Source organism: Fukomys damarensis, unplaced genomic scaffold, assembly GCF_012274545.1.
Source record: "Fukomys damarensis isolate Sample0158 unplaced genomic scaffold, DMR_v1.0_HiC HiC_scaffold_28, whole genome shotgun sequence".
In the NCBI taxonomy this organism is placed as follows: Eukaryota; Metazoa; Chordata; class Mammalia; order Rodentia; family Bathyergidae; genus Fukomys; species Fukomys damarensis.
In genome coordinates this window covers 5,332,258-5,352,556 of record NW_022900940.1, presented here as the reverse complement: position 1 = coordinate 5,352,556, position 20,299 = coordinate 5,332,258, and the positions used below count along the sequence as shown (strand labels likewise).

The following is a 20,299-nucleotide window of genomic DNA, read 5'->3' as shown; positions in this document are numbered from 1 at the left end:
ACAGTGGTAAAGATGTTTGGAAGTTATCCAGGTCCTTACCATTATTTATGTCAGCGAACTAGAAATCAGTGGTTAATTTGCAGTTCTTATAATTTTTACGATACTCATGTTGTTGTAAATTCAGCTGTGTGCGGCATCAGCTCAGCAGGATACGTTTTATGTTGTCAGCTACCTTTTGACATCGTAATAGATTTCAGTTGCCAAATCTTTCTTGATAGAATAAAATGTAAGAGAGAGCTGTACAGACTATTTGGATCATAGCCAAGCACAAGTAAACATAGAATGGACATTCTGGGACAGAAAGGCTCAGATCAGATTGGGGGCCGAGGAGATTAGACTCGGTTGATTTTTGTTTTTCTCTTTTTTGCCCTTAACTCATTCTCGCATCCTGTTTGAGATAGACATCTTTCATCTTGACTCACAAGCTTGTGTGCTCTTTGGTGTGCAGCACCTACATGATAACTAAAATGTAATTTGGAGGTCCTGATTTTCATAGCAACTGCTAACACACCTTTGATTAACACCCTCTTACTACAGCAGACCATATGTTCTGTAGTCTTATTTTTTCATTATATTTTAGAGTCCATGATATTATTGTAAAAAATTGACATTCTCCCTGGATAATTAAAGACCTTTAACTGGGAGGATATTTTGCATTTAGAGATATTTCTTTGTCTTTCCTCTAGTTTATTCAAAAGGCTTCCTTTGTGCTTATCCGCTGCTATGGCAATGACCCTTGTCCTGCTAACTGAAGAGGATTAGTGGACACCTTTGCTTTTGTATCCACACATTCCCTGAGATTCTCTATCTTGACCTCTAAATTACTCTTTTGTAGTCCCTCTGCTCTTTATGTAACAACATATTTTTGTAGCTCTCACTTTGATCCATGTAACTGTCTGGCCTCCTGTTTCTCCTTATGTCATTTACCTTGCTTAGAAGTGTTTTGTGACTCCGTTGACCAGACTTTCATCTCTCCTTTTCATAGACCTCCTTCAAATCTTTTCAGAGAAACTCCTCCTGACTGCTTACTGTGCAGCAATAGTGCCCGTGGATGAGGGATGTGACCTCTGGCTGTGCCACGTGGTGGCAGGAGAGCTTTCTTGCCTTCCTTTATATAATTGGGTTCATATCTTAATGCCTTTTTGGAGTGTCCATTTGGCAGGGATTCTGCCGCCGTATTTTGCTATAGCCTTATCTGCTCCCGATGTCTAATAAATATTTAATGATAATTGAAATGATCAGTTATCAATCTACAGGGAACAAGAGCTTAATAACTTTTTCTGAGCATATCAGCCAGCCACCTGGAAACCCTCACATACTCTGTTCCACTCACCAGCCTTTTTAAAGGTAACTCGTGTCTGTAGTAATCACTTCCCTTTATTTTCTGGTTTGTCACCTATATGTTCTAGGCACCATCACTTTAGTACTGTCCATTTTTTTAAAAACTCCCTGTGCTTTTTAAGTCTCTTAAACTTCAAGTTTCTTATCAGTTCTTTCTTTTTAAAATACGACTCATTAGAGAACACTGGCCCCTTGGACGGTAGAGTTTCAAGCCTGGATCTCCTCAGTTACGTCTTTAGTTCAGCATCTTCCTCTGCCCTCTCTGCTTCTCTATCCACTGCAGGATTCAGAGGCATAAGTCAGATCTATCCCTTTAGCAAAACTCTAGTGGCTGTGTGTATGATGGTTGTGTGTTTTCATTTAGGAGGGTCATTATATCTTCTTGTCTTCCCTTTTGTAACTTAATAGCCGTTACATGGCTTAGATCCTTGGAGATGCAGAAGAGTGAGAGTGGTGTTCTAATTGCACTTTTGTGACCTGGATGCTTTTATAATTTTAGTCTCTGTCTACTCTGTTTACCCAGTGGTGCTTTTCATTTCAGAAACATAGGACACATGCTGGATTCTTTCCCTCTGTTTGCCAATTTTCAAAATGACCAGTTGGCTTGTTGTCATCCTTGGAAAGTAACCGTTAAATTTTAATATCTTTATGAACCATGAATTTAAACATGTCTAGGTTTTAATCCTTTGCCTGTCTTGTCTTTTGTTGAAGAAGGTGTTATCTTTGATCAGTGCTCTTCTGTCTTTCTGATGCGAACTCTTGGGCTTTGGGTACTATCTCTAAGGCTCGCAGCTGTGACAGGACGCTTCATCAGACTCATCTTGTACTTTTTTTGTTTCTTTAGTATTTTTTTTCTGGTGCTGGGGTGGGACCTATGGCCTCATGCAGTCTAGGCATGTGTGTATTTCTCAGCTGAGAACTGAAAGCAGCTATTTGTCATAGAAACTTGAGTTTCTTTTAGGGATATTTGCATTTCAAAACAGTTACACTAGCAATACTTAATGGTACTCTATTGGTCATTATCTAGGCCTCTTTAATTCAGTGGCACAATGCCATTTCATATTCAGGGTTACAGACTTCTTTTTATCCTCTTATCTTGCATTATATCTTTATCATTTTTATTCCATGCTGACAATTCTGATTCTCTAGGGAAAGGGAAAAAATTGAGTTGGAATATCCCATAATTGCTCCTGTTTATTTATCCACCTTACATACGTTGTAGCCTCAGACTAACAATACCAATACTACCTCCATCGCTTATGATTACCAAGAAGACTTTAGTATTTTATTACAGATTACCAAACTTAATCCCTCTGTATTCTTTTTTCTTTTGTTAAGATGGGATTTTGCATGTGGCCCAGGCTGGTCTCCAACTACTGTGCTGGAATGATCCTCCTGTGTCAGACTCCCAAGGGCTGGGACTACAGGAATGTACCACCGTGTCTTGCACCATTATTTTAATGTAGTTTATTTTTTGCAGTACTGAGAATTGAACTCTGGCTTTTTATTATGAATTGCATCCTCAACTGTTTTTGTGTATGTTTTGAGACAGCCTCTCACCAAGTCCAGAAATTGCCCAGGCTGGCCTTGAATGTGGTTCTTCTCCTCTGAGAATGCTTCCATTATTTTTTAATGGTTATATTATATTTGCCTTTTCAGGGCATATGGTCACTGGTCCTATAATTTCCTCTGTTACTTGCAGTAATATAGGTCAATATGTTCAGCGCTCAGTTAGCAGTCTTTGTGTTGATGTCTTTTGTCGGCTGGTTTTGTCCCCGAATTCTTGTTTTTATTGTTTAGCTTTTATTTTTATTAGTATATGTTTGCATCGTAGAGTGACTTAACTCCTCATGGGGAATTGGTACACGTACACATCTTAATTCTTTCTTTCATCCCCTTTCCCTTCCCTCCTCCTCTTCTCCCTCCATCTCTTGATCCTACAGAATCTGTCTCCCTACTTCTTACTCTCCTTTATTTTGCTCTTCACTTATACTTTGTGTTTCTCATGTAAGAGACATCATATGATTTTTAAGCTTATATGTCTTACGTTATTTCACTTAACATTGTGGTCTCAAGGTGCATTTATTTTCCTAACAGTGACCCATGTTTATTCTTCTTTATGGCAGAGTAGTACTCCATCCGTAAACAATGCATTTTCTTCGTTTTCTTTATGCATTCACCTGCTGATGGACATATAGACTGCTTCCAAGAGTTAGAGACTATGAATTATACTTCTGTAAACATGGATATGCATATATCAGTGTACTATGATGCCTTAACTTTTACAGGAAGATACCCAGAAGAGCAGTAACTAGGTTATATGGAAGTTGTAGTTTTAGTTTTTTGAGGAATCTCCATACTGATCTCCATAGTGGTTGTGGTAGTTTATATTCTCATCAACAATGTAGGAGGGTTTCTTTTTCCCTGAAGCCTCTCCAGCGTTTCTTACTATTTGATTATAGCCATTCTTTCTGGAAGCAGATGGAAGCTGAATGATGTTTTAATTTGCATCTCTCTGATGGCCTGGGATGTTGAACATTTTTTCTTGTACTTCTTGGTCATTTATACTTCCCATCTTCTGAGAAAGAGGTGTATTCATTTCAGTTATGCATATTTTGATGAGGCTTTTAGTGACTCTAATTTTTCTGATTTCTTTATTCTAGGTATTAGTCCCCTGCCTGAGGGATAACTGGTAAAATTTGTTCCCATTCTTAAATTGTCTTTTTACTCTGTTGGTTGTGTACTGTGCAGAAGCTTTTTAATTTGATATGATCCCATGTGTTGATTTTTTTTGTGGGGGTACCAGGGATCAAACTCAGGTCTTTGCACTTGCAAGACAGGTGGTGGAACCACTAAGCTAGATCCCCAGCCCTGTGTTGATTTTTGATACTGTTTCTTTTACAATTGGGGTTCTTTTCAGAAAATCCTTGTCTTGTCTTCAAGAATTTTACCTAGTTCATCTCCCAAAAGATTGTTTTGTTTTGATATCTATATCTTTGATCCAATTCGTTTTTAGTTTAGTACATGATGAGCTATGTGAGTCTATACTTAACCTCCTGCATGTGGGTAGCCAGTTTTCCAGCATCATTTACTACAGAGGCACTCCTTCCTTCAATGCATGTTTTTGACCCCTTTGTTAAAGATCAAATACGTGAACATGCCTGGGGTTGTTCCTGAATCCTCTGCTATATTCCATTGACCCATATGTCTGTTTCTGTGCCAGAACCATGTATTTATCATTGTCCTTATCATTGTAGCTCTGTAATAATAACTTCACATCTGGAATTACAGTGCCTCCCACTTTTTTCTTGTTATCCAGGATTGCTTTTGCTGCTTTTGGTCTTCTCCTTCCACATTAATTCTAGGGTTTTTTTCTCTAGTTCTGTGAAGAACTCTATTGGTATTTCCTACGTTATTGAATTTTAAGAGGTTCACTGTGCTCCTTATACTTGAAAGCGTGTTTTTTGCTGAATGAAATTGTTGTTTTACATATTTTCTTTGGATATCTTATATTGCCACATTTTTCTCTGGCATAAGCCTTAAATCCAATCAACTTACTAAAATATGTATTAGTAGTGGTCGTATTGGATAGGTATGTTTAACAAGCCAATTCCTCTTTTAATATATAGCTTCATATATCTGCAGTATATTTCAGAAAAGTTTATTGGAATTAAGGTTTAAGCATTTGGACAACTCCTTCCCTTTGATTTCCTCCTCAGATTCCTATTTTATATATGTTGGATGATCTTTACCCTTTAAGTATTTGATGCTTTTCCCCTTAAGTCCTTTATATCTTTGTCATTTCTTTTTTATTTTAAAAGTTTTTCTCATTTAGCCTTCTAATTCTTTCATCCTTATTTCTTATATCACCTTGTTTTGTCCTAGAATCTATATTCCTTATTTCTTAAACTGATGTTCTTTTCAGAATCACTTTTTCTCCTTCACTTCTTAGTTAATCCAGTTCTGATTTATGTTATTCTTCCAGGCCATGTATCATATTTTAAATGTCTTTTAGCTCATTTTGAGATAGGTTACTGACATGTAATGGCATGCTTTTCTGGTATATACTTGCATTTTCTATAGGATGTTATTCTGTTTCTTCTGTGTTTTCTTATAACTTTATGTACCATTGACCAGAAGTTTTTTATTGGTCATATTTATGTGAAAATAATTTTCTGAGTTATAGAAAGGCTACTTGATTTATACAGCCAGCTTCACAGAAATCTCTTTTCTGGGCTGTTGTCTAGTGTTGGACAACAACTGACTTGCTTTCTAAAATATCTGGACTCTATTCACTACTTTTTTGGTCCATCCGTTCCAATTCTCTTGATTTTTCTCCATCTTTTTCAATTGTGATTTTCTTTCTAGCATTTTTTTCCCACAGTAGAGTCTTGTGTTACAGTAGAGACCCAGCAACTCAGTTGTGAAGGTTCATGTGCATCAGTCCCCCCTCCCCCCATTCTTCAGATGAGCTCTCTGCACTGGCTCTCTATTGAAATGGGCAACTCCCAATCTTCTTAGTTTTGTCTGGTTTTGTTTGCTGTACTGAGGATAGAACCCAGAGCTTGTGTGTACTACGCAAGCATTCTGCTATTGAAGAACTACATCTCCAGTGCTTTTTATTTTGAGGCAGAGTCTCACCAAGTTGCCCAGGCTGGCCTTGAACTTGTGATCCTCTTGCCTCAGGAGGTGCTGTAGATACATACCATCATGCACAGCTGCGGCTGCTATTTTAAATTGACCTGCCATACTTTCTCTTTAGTCTTCATTGGTAATCTTGAGGGCTTCCTTCTTTGATCTCTCAGTTGCCCTCTCATGCCCCTCTGCCTCTTCCCACCTAGATAGTATTGTTTTCCCAAGTATTGTAGGACCTGGGGAAGTGTTAGCTTTCTCACATCTGGGTGTGTTGCAGCGTTTGAAGAGAAACCTGCTCACCTGATTTGATTGTGAATTTTCTGTGGGTTTTCCTCTCTAGTGTATTTTTTTATTTTGGTAGGTATGTAGCAGTATTCAAAAACTATGCCTCTGCCTTTTTTTGTAATACAGGTTTTCCCGATGGTCAATCAGAAACATTTTTCCACATCACTAAGTATTCTCCCAAAGTCTCATTTTCAATTGCTACATAATATTCCACTATTATATGAATATAAAATACTTTAATGAACTAATCTACCATTACTGGGCATTTATATTTTAATTATTCAGTAAATAATGCTTTTGGGACAGCATTTAATGCAGATTTCTTTTTAGCTATTGTTTACAGACTGTTTACCCTTTTTCTCCTTTTTAGGTTTTGTGGATTCAAGCAGCAAAGTAGGATTTTGTTGAGCCTATAACTTTCACTTCTTTATATTTGTGCTTTTGTAGGATCAGTAGCCATGCTTTCCTTACTAAGTCATCTTTTGAAGATGTCCTTTCCTGACCTTATACTTTTTAATGAAAAGTTTCATAAAAATGCAGAAATGAGGACTGGACTTGTTGTATCTCCATGCTAGAGTGCTTGCCCAGCTTGGAGAAGGCACTGGATTCTAAACCCCTTACCACAAAAACAAAAATAAAAAAGTGAGTTACTCTCTAATAGTATGTGTTTAATGATTCGTTTATTTTGATAAAATTGAAATCACAAGACAATAGAAATGTCCTGGAAAGAAAATGAGATTATTGCAGCCTTAGAACTAGCAGAACTTGCCTAAAGAAGAAAGAATATGAAGTAATGAGACAGTTTGAGGACAAGTCCCGTAGCACTTTATGCTGAATTCATCATACCAGCCTAAGAAGTGAGCCTGGGCTTCACAAGGAGGAGAAGGGCAAGACTGTTTTCTATAAGGGTGTGTAGAACTTTTTATGTATTTTTTTTAAAAGGACTCTTATTATGTGAAATGAATACTTAGATGGTAGTAAAAATCAACTTATTCCAATATCAAATATTAAAATATGCCTTTGATTATCTATACTGTTTTGGAACACATATATTGCTGCTTCCTCCTAGGAGTACCTATTATTAAAATTGTGTGAAGACATCTCCTTGTACTGTACTACGTGAATTTAAGTAATAGGTCTCAAACTAGGATCAGATGATCATCACTGGTATTCTCATGTCATCTTACCTATAAATGTTAATTAATTCTCGCTCCAGTACTTTTGGGTAATACCCTTTTTCTTATTTTTTTAAGCATCCTGTTCCCTGATACCCTGGGGACACTCTGTATTGTGACATTGACTGTCACAAAGTTTCTAGACTTTGTTAAAGGCCACTGGGGAGCGGGGGTGTTTCATTCCAGTTTTTGCAGCCATTACAACTGCATGGCTGATCAGGTTATGTTCCGGGTGATGACACAGCTGTACACTGGCGCTCAGGTCCCAGAACCCCGGCCAGTCATGGGTGGACTGTATTGAGAACCAACTGAAGCCATTCTGTCCATTCCAGCACCATCAGATTCTTTGAGCCAATATGGAAGCCACCATTGTTAGCAGACAAGTGCTGTCCTTTTCCTCCTTTCACACCTGCACTGCTAAGTGTGAGGTTGCACTGAAGACGGGTCTCAGCCAGAATTCTGCCACATGGACAGAGATTGTATTAGGAAGCATGCCCAGGGAAGTCAGCCGGCTTGTTCTTTGAAGCCCTCTGTGTTGCCCCCACTTGCTGTAGCAGAAGTCACCAATGAAAAGTAGGTTGGGAGAAGGAAGTAGTAACATTTTGGTGGCAGGACCTGCCAGCGGAAAGGTGACGGAGTTCTCTCTTGGAACCAAATGCAATTGAGACACCTCAGTGCTGTACTTTAGGAGGAGGCTTCTGGGTTCACCAGATAGATTCATATGCTCCCTTAGATGGAAGGATGTTGACGCCCATAATCATCTCTGCTTATGCATGTCTTGAACAGTACTTATTTTACCAGTGAAAAATCATCTCAGACCTCTGTAATGAGAGTGAACGAACTTTCTGGTGTTGTCAATGACTGAATTTGAAGTCTTGGTGTGGTCTGATGTCGTGTGTGAAAAGGTTGGGGAAGTATCTGGGAAGGACATTTCTGATTTACAAAAGTGGTGCCACATCTGGGAAATAAAAATACAGACATACATGCATGCCTGATTTTGAAAGAGCTAGTTATAATTAGTAAAAGAGTGAGAGTTAGATTAGAGGTACTTTGAGATTCAGATATAATTTGTCATCAGTAAACACACAGGTGCACACATACACACTTACACGTGACAGAATTAAACTCTTTTCTAGCAGGTCATTGACTCTGTTGATAATTTGTTCTGGGAAATTGATGGGTGGGCATATTTCATGATTTACGGGTGCATATACAAACCCAGTGCGATTCTTTTGCAGCTGGCTAACTTAACGGAGAGCAGGAGAGTTGTGTGTTGTACCGAGGCAGTCTGATTCAGGACTGTGAGGACAGCAAGGCCTTCACTTCCCTCAGCTCAGACTTCGGCTTCAGTGATCCATCAAATTACCCCTTGTATACTTCCCTTCACAAGTAGTTCTGGCAGCCTCCTTTCTTCTCTTGACTGTGGCCCGATGTTTACCTCCTTTTGTTCAGGATCGCTCAGTGGTCTCGAGTTTTGCAAGATAGAATCTCATGGTGATTGAGATTTTTGGATTCTAGAACTGAAAGTGGTTTACCGTTTATTAGCTGTCTGACTTGGGTCTACCTTGCTGGGCCTTAGGTCCCGCATCTGTTAAATGGGATAGGAGAAGTGTAGTGTTATGCGTGACACACACGCAGCATTGATTCCCACTGCCTTTTTCTGCTCTTATTTCCATTATGATTTGGTTTCCTATCTGCTTTCTTCCCTTCCTGCAGATTGGGACTTCCTGTACCAAGCAGTCCACCATAGCCCATGTCCCTTACCTCCTGCATTCTTTGTTTGCCTCCCTCCCTTTCATGTACAGGTAGTATTTAAGGATTCATTTAGAAAACCTTTTCCCATCTAAGACATAAACCAGGGAGCGTGACAGGATAGCCTTGCTCAGGGAAAGTCATTTAGATGAGGAAGCTGGTTCTGCATTCTGCTTAGGGGAACCAAATCATGTGCCAGGTTACTTGCCTTTAGATTCTCTCTTCCTTTGCTCTTCGAGAAAGGACCCTTCTTGCAGATCCTATCGCAGGGTTTGTGTTGAGAGCAAGCACATCCTCACTTCTGCCATCACAGTTGTCGCAGGATGAGCACAAAATCCAAGTGGCTGCCAGGAAGTTTACTGTGACTTTATGATGGTTAAACATTGATCTATACTCACTAAAGCTTTATCTCACATTTTAAATTCGCACTTTTCTCAGGCCAGGGCTATGTGGTCAGAGCCTCTCAAGTGATTCTGGGGAGCAGCAGCAGTGACCCATAGCCCCCGTCAGTCCCTTGGGTTGCAGGGTAACAGTCACAGCTCAGTGGAGCTAGCTTGGGAGGTGGATAGGTTAGGTATATTCAGAATATTTTAAACTTACTTTCTTTTTGTGCCCGCCCCTTTCTTCCTTGAGTCTCATTATGTATCCCAGTCTAGCCTTAAATTTAGGACTGTCCTGCCTCGGCATCCCATTACAGGCCTGCACCATCAATCCCAGATCCAACTTACAATGTTTTTAACTTACTGTGGGATTATTGAGAGGAAACGTGATCACAGGTCAAGGGATATCTATGATTATTGTTTCCTATTTTTCGTCTGGACTTCCCTTTATGCTTTTCTCTTGCATTTTTCTCCAGTGGAGTCCCCATGAGGAAGGTATAGGACAACGCCTCTGTCTACAGACTTGCCGTGGCTATCAGTACCTCTCCTTTGTGCTTTGTCCCTGGTCAAGGTGATCTGGTAGCAGAAGATCACATTTCATGATGCTTTGAAGAACATGGTAATGGCATAGTCCATGTATACTTGGCCTCATCCTTGTGATGTGTACCAGACATTCAGTAATTCATATAAAAAAGGGATAATGAAAGGTGAGTGATATTGATGCCAAATAAACACTTTTTCTATTTTGCATACAGCGAGATGGATATATAGCTGTCATCACCAGAATATAAGCAGTCACATTTTTATCACTAGGTGTTAAAGTGCACCTGATATTTGATACTCAGAGAATTCATTTATCAAGTATTTTCTTCTCCTTTCTAGCACCACAGATGTTTCATAGGAACAAATGCCATTTACAAGAGATTTCTTTCTAGGCATCGTACACACTCACACTCAAACCACCAGTCAGATGGACTTAGGAGATGTAAGAGGATTTCTTTCTTATTTCACACATGTCTTATGCTTTTAAGGTTTCAAGATCCCAGAAGGATGGCATGCTTTAGGGCATGGCATAAACTGGCAGGTTTAGGCCTGTTGTGTTTGGTCTGTCTAATATATGAAAATAATTTAAGTTGTTCCCAGTGTTTACGTATGAAAAGGCTTCACCTTCATTCCATACTTTGGCTTTGTGAGAGAGTTAGAGCAGTGGTAGGGCCACTATCTCAGATGGCAACTGTATCTTGAACCTGGGTAGTGGCTGCCCCTTGGGTGGGGATTTGCTGTTCTCTGCACTGCTTTACTGGTTACTGTGACCCTCTGCCCTATGGGCATTGGAGTTTGCAACTCTCATGTGAACACTGCAGAAGAAAAACACTTGTAACACTGATGTTCAGAATTAAACTTTTTCAGTATGTCTCTCTGATGACTAACTTGAAGACATAAGTAAACAAGACGTGCAGCAGTTTTAGAATCTATGCAGAATATCTCAAATAATACTGTCAGGGACATACAGTAATTCTAGAATGCAGAGAAAAATAAATTCTGTAACATATACTATATGTATAAGTGGGGGAAATCTTTATAGAGTATATGTGTAATTTCTGTCCTGGAGAATGTATTTTAGAACCTTCAAACGAAAGCAGCCACTTGACAGCATCTAGTTCTAGTTTAGCTTTGTTCCTCTGAAGAATTTAAAGCCCAGAGAGTCAAAGTCCATGTAGCCGATGACAGTGTTGCTGGGACAGGATCTTTATGCCCTCTAGCTGTGCCGATAAAGAGGTGATTAATTTCATATGCAGACTTGATGGGAATGGAGCAGAACTTCTCAATTGCATGTCTTTGCAATTGTTCCCATAGGTAAAAGTTTTAAGGAAAATAGTTTATTTAGTAAGGATTCTAAAAAGCCAGTCTAGGTCCTGCTTTCAGGGCCCTGACTTCCCTAGCAGAATCTTGGGCTAACACAGAATGAGCATCCCTCATCCAAAACTCTGAAATCCGTAAGGCTTCAAAACTTGAAAATGCTTAGGGCTGACATGAGCCCATGAATGGATGATTCCACACCTGGTTTTATGTGACAGGTTGCACTTAAAACAATGATGCAATAAAAATATTTTGTAGAATTACCTTCAGGTTATATGTATAAGGTATATATGTAACATAAATCACTTTTCATTATTTTAGTCTTAGATCCCATCCTCAAGATATTGCATCATCTATATGTAAATATTTAGAAATGCGAAATATTTTGCACCCTGAACAGCCAAAATCAGAACAACTTCTGGTTATAAGCATTGTGCGTAAAGGATACTCAACCTGTGTTTTCTCTGACCTCCTGAACCCTTCCAAGAGATACTTTGAGGAACTTTGTGGGCAGTGCATCTAAAATGGACCTAGGTAACCAGGTGGAGTTAATGCACACCTGTAATCCCAGCTACAGTACTTGGGAGGCTGAGGCAAGAGAATCACTTGAGCCCAGAAATTTGAGTCCAGCCTGGGCAACATAGGGGGGAGACCCTCTGTAAAATATTAGTTACTCAATTAAAATAAAAACTGATGTAATTGTACATTCTTTCCTTCAAGTTCTAGCATCCTTGATCTTTGTCATAACTGCTGCAATATATAAATTATCAGTCTATTTTTTTTCTTACTGCTCTGTTTTAATTTCCAGGTCATATTGACTCTGTTAAAAAATGCATACCAAAACCAGTCTTCCCTCCCTCCCCGCTCCTCTCGCTTTCTGTTTTAGGGGAGGTCCCCATTCATTGATTCTTTTTTCCTCCTGGTACCAGGGATTGAACTCGGGTCCTTGCGCTTGCAGGGCAGGTGGCGGAACCACTGAGTTAAATCGCCAGCCGTTCCTTTGTACTTCTTAATTCTTACTTAACTTCAGTCTCATTTGTCATCTCTGTTGGTTTTCAACCCTGATTGCTGCCTAGTCACTCCGGGATTTTAAAATTTCTTGAGGCCTGAGCCCCATATCCAGAAATGGGTTGAATTCAGTTGTGGTAAGGGTTTTGGCATCAGTATTTTTACAAGCTTTCCAGAGGAATTCTCATTTATATCTCCAGAGTTTCCAATCACTGCTCTATTTTGTGAGCATGGCTAGTTTTCTATAAAATATATACAGTGATCACTGCTTCAATATCTCTGTCTTCCAAATTGAGTCCAGGCCCCAGATTCGACTGGTGATTCTTTGGAGTTGGATTGTAACCACTCCCCTAGGCTTATCTCTTACCGCTGCTGCTTCTCCATATGCTCACATGGCAGCCCGGGAGTAGCTTGCTCTCCTGGAACTCAGAATGCCCCAGATTGCTCTGTGCCTTGGCATGTGGCCACTTGTCTCCCCCTTTCCATGCTAACGAAACAAAACCTGCTGGTTCTTCAAGGATGTCACCTTTACGAGAACATCTTTTCTCCTGCCAACTTGCCACTTACAGAATGTTGAAATGTACCTACTAGCTCTACTTAACAGTCTTGGCCCCTCAGATCAGTGCTGGCCTGTTGAACTTTCTGCATTGATGGAAATGTTGTGTTCTTACACTGACCACTCTGCTAGCTGATAGCTATCTGTGGCTCTCGAGCATTGGAAACATAACCTTTGCAGTGACATAACTGAAGTTTTAGTTTTATTTAGTTTTAATTTCTTTAAATGTAAAGAGCTTGACTCTGAGCTCCTTCAGGTCAGGGTCTATATTTTATCAGTATTTACATTCCCCGTGACAGAGTACTGTTCACTAAATTACTTAATGAATTGCTGAGTGAGTGCATGAATGATAGAGGAATAGTATCAGAAATTATCTTTACTAGTTCATACACTTTTGTATGCATAAATAAAAATCTGGCCCAAGAGTGTAAAATATTATCACATTATCCTCACGTAGATCATACTATCCCATTTAGCAGATGGAAAAATCAGAGATCACAGAAGTGATCACAATCACTAGAAAGAAGATGAGAATATACCTTTAATTACATCATCAGCAACACATTTCTTTTGATATTTTAATTTCTGGGTCTCTGAATATCTCAATCCTAGAGAGAATGTTCTGTGCCCTTATGTATTACATGCAGCCTGTCTGGTTGTTTCACATTTCCAGGGGTTGGCTTTTATCTTTTGGTACCTTAAGAGGTACACTGTTTCTTAAGTCTGTGGCTGTGGCTGGATGGAGGCAGAGTTCATGTTTTAATGCCATTACCAAATCTGCCAAAGACTAGAGGTCATTGGTTTGATCTATGATAGTTCTTTCTTCGTCACTGCTTTTCACTTCCTCACTGACTGTAAAGTTTGAGTTGCTTGGGATGAGATGCATGATGGTATTATTAAGGCTGAAGGTAAGCAGACCACATTTCAGGAGAGAGAATGGTATTACGGCTCATCTAAGACCTTAATGCAAAGTTGTCTTATAACCTGAAAGCTTTTTTTGTGCAGAGTCTAAATGAGGGTGCTGTTAGTAGGGGGAGGGTAATTACATTTTTGGTGCATAGTGAATCTTAATTCTTATTTATAAAGTCGACTAGATTAAATTCTTATAGCTTCCTTGCTCATTCTATTTTCTTTGCACTGTATTATGAACAGTAAGCGATTTTACTTCATGAGAATGTAAGAGTTTTTGTTCACATTATATCTCAGTCATTCACAGAAATATCAGCCACGATACATCTCTTCTGTCTTCAGAGGTGTGACAAATACTACGCAGACACGATCTGCTTGACTGCATGTTGCTGAACAGTTGTAGTGGGGAAAGGAACTAAGATGAAGACGATTGGATTTTGTGGAGGAATTAAAGAAAGAAAAATTGTTATTAAGTTTGTTTACTAGAATTTTCCAACTTTGTTCATTGAAGGTTTATTAAGTGCCGTCTATAGACTGAGCTTAAAGGTTAGTAGGAGAAACTATTAAATAGGCCATTGTAGCAAAATGGAATCATCTGTATACCAGAGAAACACTATCCAAATGGAAGAAATAAAGAGCATCAATCTGAAGGGAGGTTAGTGAGTACTTCTTGGAGGAGGTGGCATTCATGCCAGTTGTATGGGACAGGCAGGACTTCCTTAGCAAGAAGGGCGCAGAGTGATCTGATGTCTACTGCATCTGTGCAGGGTGGATGGGAGCATCTACTGAAGGTAGAATGGGAGGGCAATGAGTTAACAAAGTTTGGACCAGAAGAAAAGGTAGTGAGTGACATGAAAGGCCTTCTGAGTACCTGTGGACATGTTAGTCTGATTCTCCCCGCTGGAGGAAGCTAAGAATTGTTTCAATTAGGCTGTGGAGTACATCGCATAAGCATGTGACAGGAAGCATTTATCACAGTATTGACATGACTCCTAATGTCAAAAACAGTAAGATGTGGCAGGAGAGATTTCTGGGAATTGAACTTTATGAGTAGTTTTGGGTAGTTTTAAGGAATTCAAGTCCAAAGACAGGGCGTAGCCTTCAGAATGCAATTATAGGAGTCCAGGTGCTCTTTGTGGCCAGTGAGTCCTCGGGTAGTGTGGAGTCAAGACAAAGACTTTTTTTTCCTTCAGTACCAGGGACCGGACTCAGGACCTTGTGCATGTGAGGCATGCACAGTGCCACTGAGCTAAATCCCCAGCCCTTGTTAGAGCCTTTTGTTTCTGGCTGCCAGCGTGTTGGCACATATGCAATAGATCAAAGTACCATACATCTCTAATTCTTGATTAGGGAGATGAGGCATAGGCCAGTTTTAGGGGGTCCATACCTGTGATCCTAGCCCTTGGGGCTGGGCAGGAGCTTTGCAAGCTGGAGGCCAGCATAGAAAACTTAGTTAGACCCTGCCTCCCCTCCCTTCGGAAGAGGAGAGGCTGATGAAGACAGTGATATGGACATATGGCACTGAGCCCTGTGGCCTGAAGGCAGGCGGCCCCTTCCCCTGCAGCAGACTGAATCATTCTGCCATGGCCAGACTGGGTTGTAGAGCTGACAGCTTGACAGTGAAGGTGTCCTGGAAACTGAGAAGCAGGAGAGTCTTCTAGAAAAAGCTGTCTGTGTCCATCCACCATGTTCTGCAGCAGCACCAGCACTCTCAGCATTATGAGGCCTGTGATGTACAGGTTGATTTGTGCTTGGTCACCAACTGCAGAGCCCAGGCCATCCACAGTCAGAAGCCTGCAAGGATGAAGGGGAAGCATCCCTCTGGCTGGAGCTCCTGAGACCCTGCCCCTGAAAGCAATAGAGTCGGATTGTAATTTTTTTCTGAAAAGAAAGTAAGAGAGAAAAGAGACACAGAACATGTTGTTGGATGGAGAAGTTCAAGGTGCCTCTAGGTTTTTATCTCTTTCCTGGATTTATGATGTTAATGTCCACTAAGCTTTGAAGAATGGAGAATATGGTGGAAGAGTGGAGGATGCTGAAGAAGGTGGTAGACAGCGGAGCACCAGTCAGACAGAAGAAGACTACGTGAGAAGAGGGGAGAGGCATTGCAGACTGGACAGATGAAATCAGAAGTGACTAAAAACCAAGTGACCTTGGCAACAGAGGATTCAGTGACATGATGAGGGCTGAAGAATGTTTAGGAGATAAATGAATAAAGATAAGGCAGATAGACAAATGTTTCCAGAAGTTTCTGAAAGGGAGAAAAGGGAATGGAATGTAGAACTCATAGAATTGTTTATTTCATCATTGAACAAGTGACACCAGAATCTTTTATTGAAACCTTAGTTAAAATTCTTAAATCTCACAACTGCAGATGTCTTTTTAACTATTATTTAATGTGTATCAAGTAAAAGCCTTTAGATTATATATATATATATGTATATGTATAAATCTTTAAGAAAATCCACAGACAACAGCCAGTTATGCTTTTCTTGGTGGTCTGGGGGCTTTTGGTGTAAAGAATGTCAACCCTATGTAGTTAAAAAGCTCTGAGGCAGGCCACTGTGGGTATAAAGTATACAAGAGATATCTAAAAGTGTACCTGTTTGAGAAAAATTGCTATCAAAATGTGAAAGAAAAACAAGTTGTGGTGCTGAGGCTGTCCAATGGTGTTCTAGAAAATTCACTCAGGGGCAATATCATGGCCCCCCAGTAAAACCCTAGGGAATAGAGTCATTTGAGTCATATTTCTGTACTCTTTTGGATACCCTGTAATTCTATCCCTTTTATGAATGTCCTCCTCACCCCTGAATTTGTGTGTGCTTTCCTAATGGAACGCATCTTTGCCCTCAGTAACCATGTTAATTTATGGTGTATTTTGGTGTGCTGAGAAGTGAAAAATGGGGGGAGCAAATACAACTTCTCTTTGTTTCACTCTAAAAGAGGTTTTTACTACCGAGTCCTCGACATCTTCCACCTTAGTTTATCTTTAACTGGAACCATTTTGTCCATTAGCTCTATTCTAATCACCTCTCAAAATGGTCAGATTTACAAGCAGCACATGAGAGAGAAAACACAAAAATCAGCTAGCCTTTCCTGACATTCACCAGCAGCCTACGTCTAAATAGTGGAAAAGTTTATTTGCTTTCTCTGAGGATGTGCTAAGTGATTTTGCAGTATGAGTGCCGCGACCTTCTAGCACTTAGGATTGCATTTATTAAATAAATTTGTTCTCTAACTCAAGTGTTAAGTGTGTATTATGAAACCTCAAAGCCAATTTCGGTGATTGCAATGTGCAAATATTTTTTAAATTATGTAATTAAATAGGACTTGGCCTGCAAGGTCCACCGAAGTAATTTATTAATTGAATCGTCTGATTTAATTGTATGTTATTTTCGTTTATTCAGGGAAGAGGCTGAATCTCTTGCAAAGATAGGAGGCTCTTGTTCTCCTGTTATTAGAGTCACAGAGGTTCTCACCAAGGAGTCTTTTTAGCGCCCAGTGAATTGTTAACCAAGAGAGAATTGTTCCTTCTGTACCTGAAATTCTATTTTGGTGTTGAAGTCTAGTGGTTTAAAGAAAAAAAGAACAACAATCAGCACAACAACAGCAAACCTTGGTAGATAGAATTACTGTAATTCTATGTGTTTATCATTAGATTATTTTTTAAATGGATCACTCTCTTCTTAATTGTGCCAGTATTCGGGTTATATAAAGTACATGCACAGAAAAGAAAAACCCCTTTAATTCAGCATTAGCTACATCTAACGACGGCGAACTCCACTCCGTATCTGTTTCCTTCAAATGTCATTTTAAAGGTATTGTGGTTTCGGAGCAGCAGCTGTGACTGAAAAGTATGTAAACTAAGCTGTTCTTGCTCATATCATTTTTATATTCTTATGTCAGACCAGAAGGCTGCTTTAAATTTATTTTTTCATTGTGTATTAGTTCTAGAGCCTGTTTTTTTTTCTTTCTTTCTTCCTTGGGAACATATGTTCTTTGGGACGTGTTAAACTCAAGTGCTTAAGAAAATAACAATTGTGGGGGAGAAAAGGTACCAAAATAGTTTCTTGAGTATTGTATTTGGGGGAAGATTAATTAAAAAAATTAACTCTGACAAAGTAGAATTTTGGGCCTGGCATCTGTGTTTTAGGAAATGAAAGAATTCAGGCATACTGTACTATGTCACGTGAAAGGCAGTAACTTTTAGAGGCCCCAAAGAAAAAATATTTTTTGTTGCTATTAAATATAGTTTATATTGCTACTTCAGAACTTTTTTTTTCCATTGGGGCCATTTACTTAAATTCTTAGTTAATATTTCTGTATAGAAACGTCTTTGTGTCTGAAGCCCACGTTTGCGAATTCCCATTTAATATGTAGTTGTGGATAAGTACTTATTCATACCTTGTGGTGCCCACACCTGATCAAGTGACAGCATGGCGTCATGGCAGCCAGCAAAATGTTTGAGTGACTTTTGAGAAGTGGTGGCATAGAAGGTATGAGAGTTGAAGGAAAGAATCGTAACGAGCATTTTCTTTCCTTTTTTTTTTTTTTCCTATACAGTTCAGCATGTATAATGCCTCAACTCTGTTGCAGAACTTTAGAACATAGGACCGAGAAATATTCCTTTTCCTAAACGGTTGTCAAAACAGGAATAGAATGTATGAGTTATTAGAATTTCCATGGTAGATATAATTTGATTGCATTTGTTGGTAATTTCCCCCAGTCTTAGGATTTCATGTTATATTTCTTTCCAGCTTTTGGAAACAAATTTAGCTGTAAGAAGTAGCCCTAAGAAGATTTTCCTGATTTGTCTCATCACTACAGACCCACATCCGGTGCCCTAGGTAAGGGAAGGCAGGTCTCTCCTGGGCCCACTGGCCAGCTTGTCGGCTTCCCTGGGCTCCGTCTCTCCCTCGGTCCACAGTGTAATCAGACCCTCCCCTTCTTGCCTCCCATACTTGGAAAAGGAACTTCTCGTGGTTGGGGCTGTGATCAGAAGAGGTCCGAGGTATAGCACAGGCAGTGGAGAGCTGGAAGGCTGCTGTAGTATTGGGAGGATCTAGGACACCTTCACAGTGCTTAGGAGGATCCTGGGAAGTTCGTGGTGGAGGTCAAGGGTACTTAGAAGGCCTGAGACAGCAGTTGCTTTCCACCCAGTGCATAAGTATTTCAATATTTTCATACCTTCCTTGTGTGACCAGATGTACTAGCTAAATCCTGTCCCCGTTGCTAGAGAGGAGCTGAGTCTGGAGAAGGAGGAGCCTTGCAAATTCTGGCTGAGTTGCTGGTGAATCTTGGAGCAGAACTGCACTCTCTGGCCAATGAATTGTTCTTTCTATTTTGTTGCCTCTTTTCCACTTATTTCAAACCACAGCTGATGAAAAGGAATTTTTTAAGAGCAAAAGCTAGAGGCAAACCCAAGGTACCTGCAGCAAGGAAGTGAGGGGCTTGTAGAAGAAAGCGATGCTTGTTGCCGTTCTAGCTTCCCATGCATTGTCCTGCACAGTCTGTGGGACACGTGGGACTCCTTCCTCCATTCTCAGGCCTCTCTGTGGTTCAGAGTTTCCTGTGTGATTGACATTTCCCGGGGCCGTGTTCTGCGGCCGCTGCTCTGTGTATTGTTGGAAATCAGAAGCTGGTATCCCTCCTTTGGGTGCTTCAGCCCCCACCACCTGCGTGACGTCAGCCCTTCGTAGGATCTGCTCCCACCCTTCAGCTCTCAAACGTTTTCTGTTCTTTCTTACCTGATATTTTCCCCATTGAAACTTTTTTCTTTCTGCTTAAGTCTGAATGACACAGTCTTTGCTGGAGAAATTTGAATTTTGGTTGTGAGAGGTATAAGACGTCTCAGTTTATTTCAAATCTGTTCTGAGGATGTGTCTACCCCAGCTTTTTGTATGGCATTTGTGCTTCTATTATTATCATCGTTGTCATCCTTCATCACCATCATCATCATCATCTTCTGTCACTGCTAAAGCTTCTCGATATAACCAGGAGATGGTTCTGTGCCCCTTTTCCCACTCAAGTAAAGAAGTACATGAAAGATTATATGGTGGGAAAGGTCCCTTAGCAGTTAACTTTGGAGGCTGGTTCATATAAAGAGGCTTGTTTCTATGTGGAAAATATGAGCCTTTTTTTTTTTTTACATGGACCAGGTGTGGATTAGTTCCCTGAACCTTTTACCCAGCCATATTCCCGCTTGTAATTCTTCTGAGGCATAGTTCAGCCAAGTCAAAGAAACATGTTATTAAAGGTGAGTGAAAGGCATTTTAAAAATAAACAAACTGTTTAAGATCCTAAATCAGTAACAGAATCTATATGCACAGACTTGAAAAGTACAAGAAAATGTGTTTCAATACCTTTAGTTCCCAGACCCGATTCTTTTCCTCTGCCTC

General features: G+C 39.9%; 1 protein-coding gene across 4 annotated transcripts in view; it reads left to right on the top strand.

Moving 5' to 3' along the window:
• The window catches only part of Foxp1 (forkhead box P1), a 487,831-nt gene that overhangs the window by 140,981 nt on the left and 326,551 nt on the right, over nucleotides 1-20,299 (top strand). Inside the window, exon 1 of one of the 4 annotated variants that reach the window (XM_033757028.1) lies at nucleotides 18,659-18,748. The exons of the other annotated variants lie outside the window; for them this stretch is intronic. The gene's annotated coding sequence lies outside the window, so the exon portion shown is untranslated. Of the gene's footprint in view, nucleotides 1-18,658; nucleotides 18,749-20,299 lie in introns of those variants that run through there. 4 annotated transcript variants of the gene reach the window in all.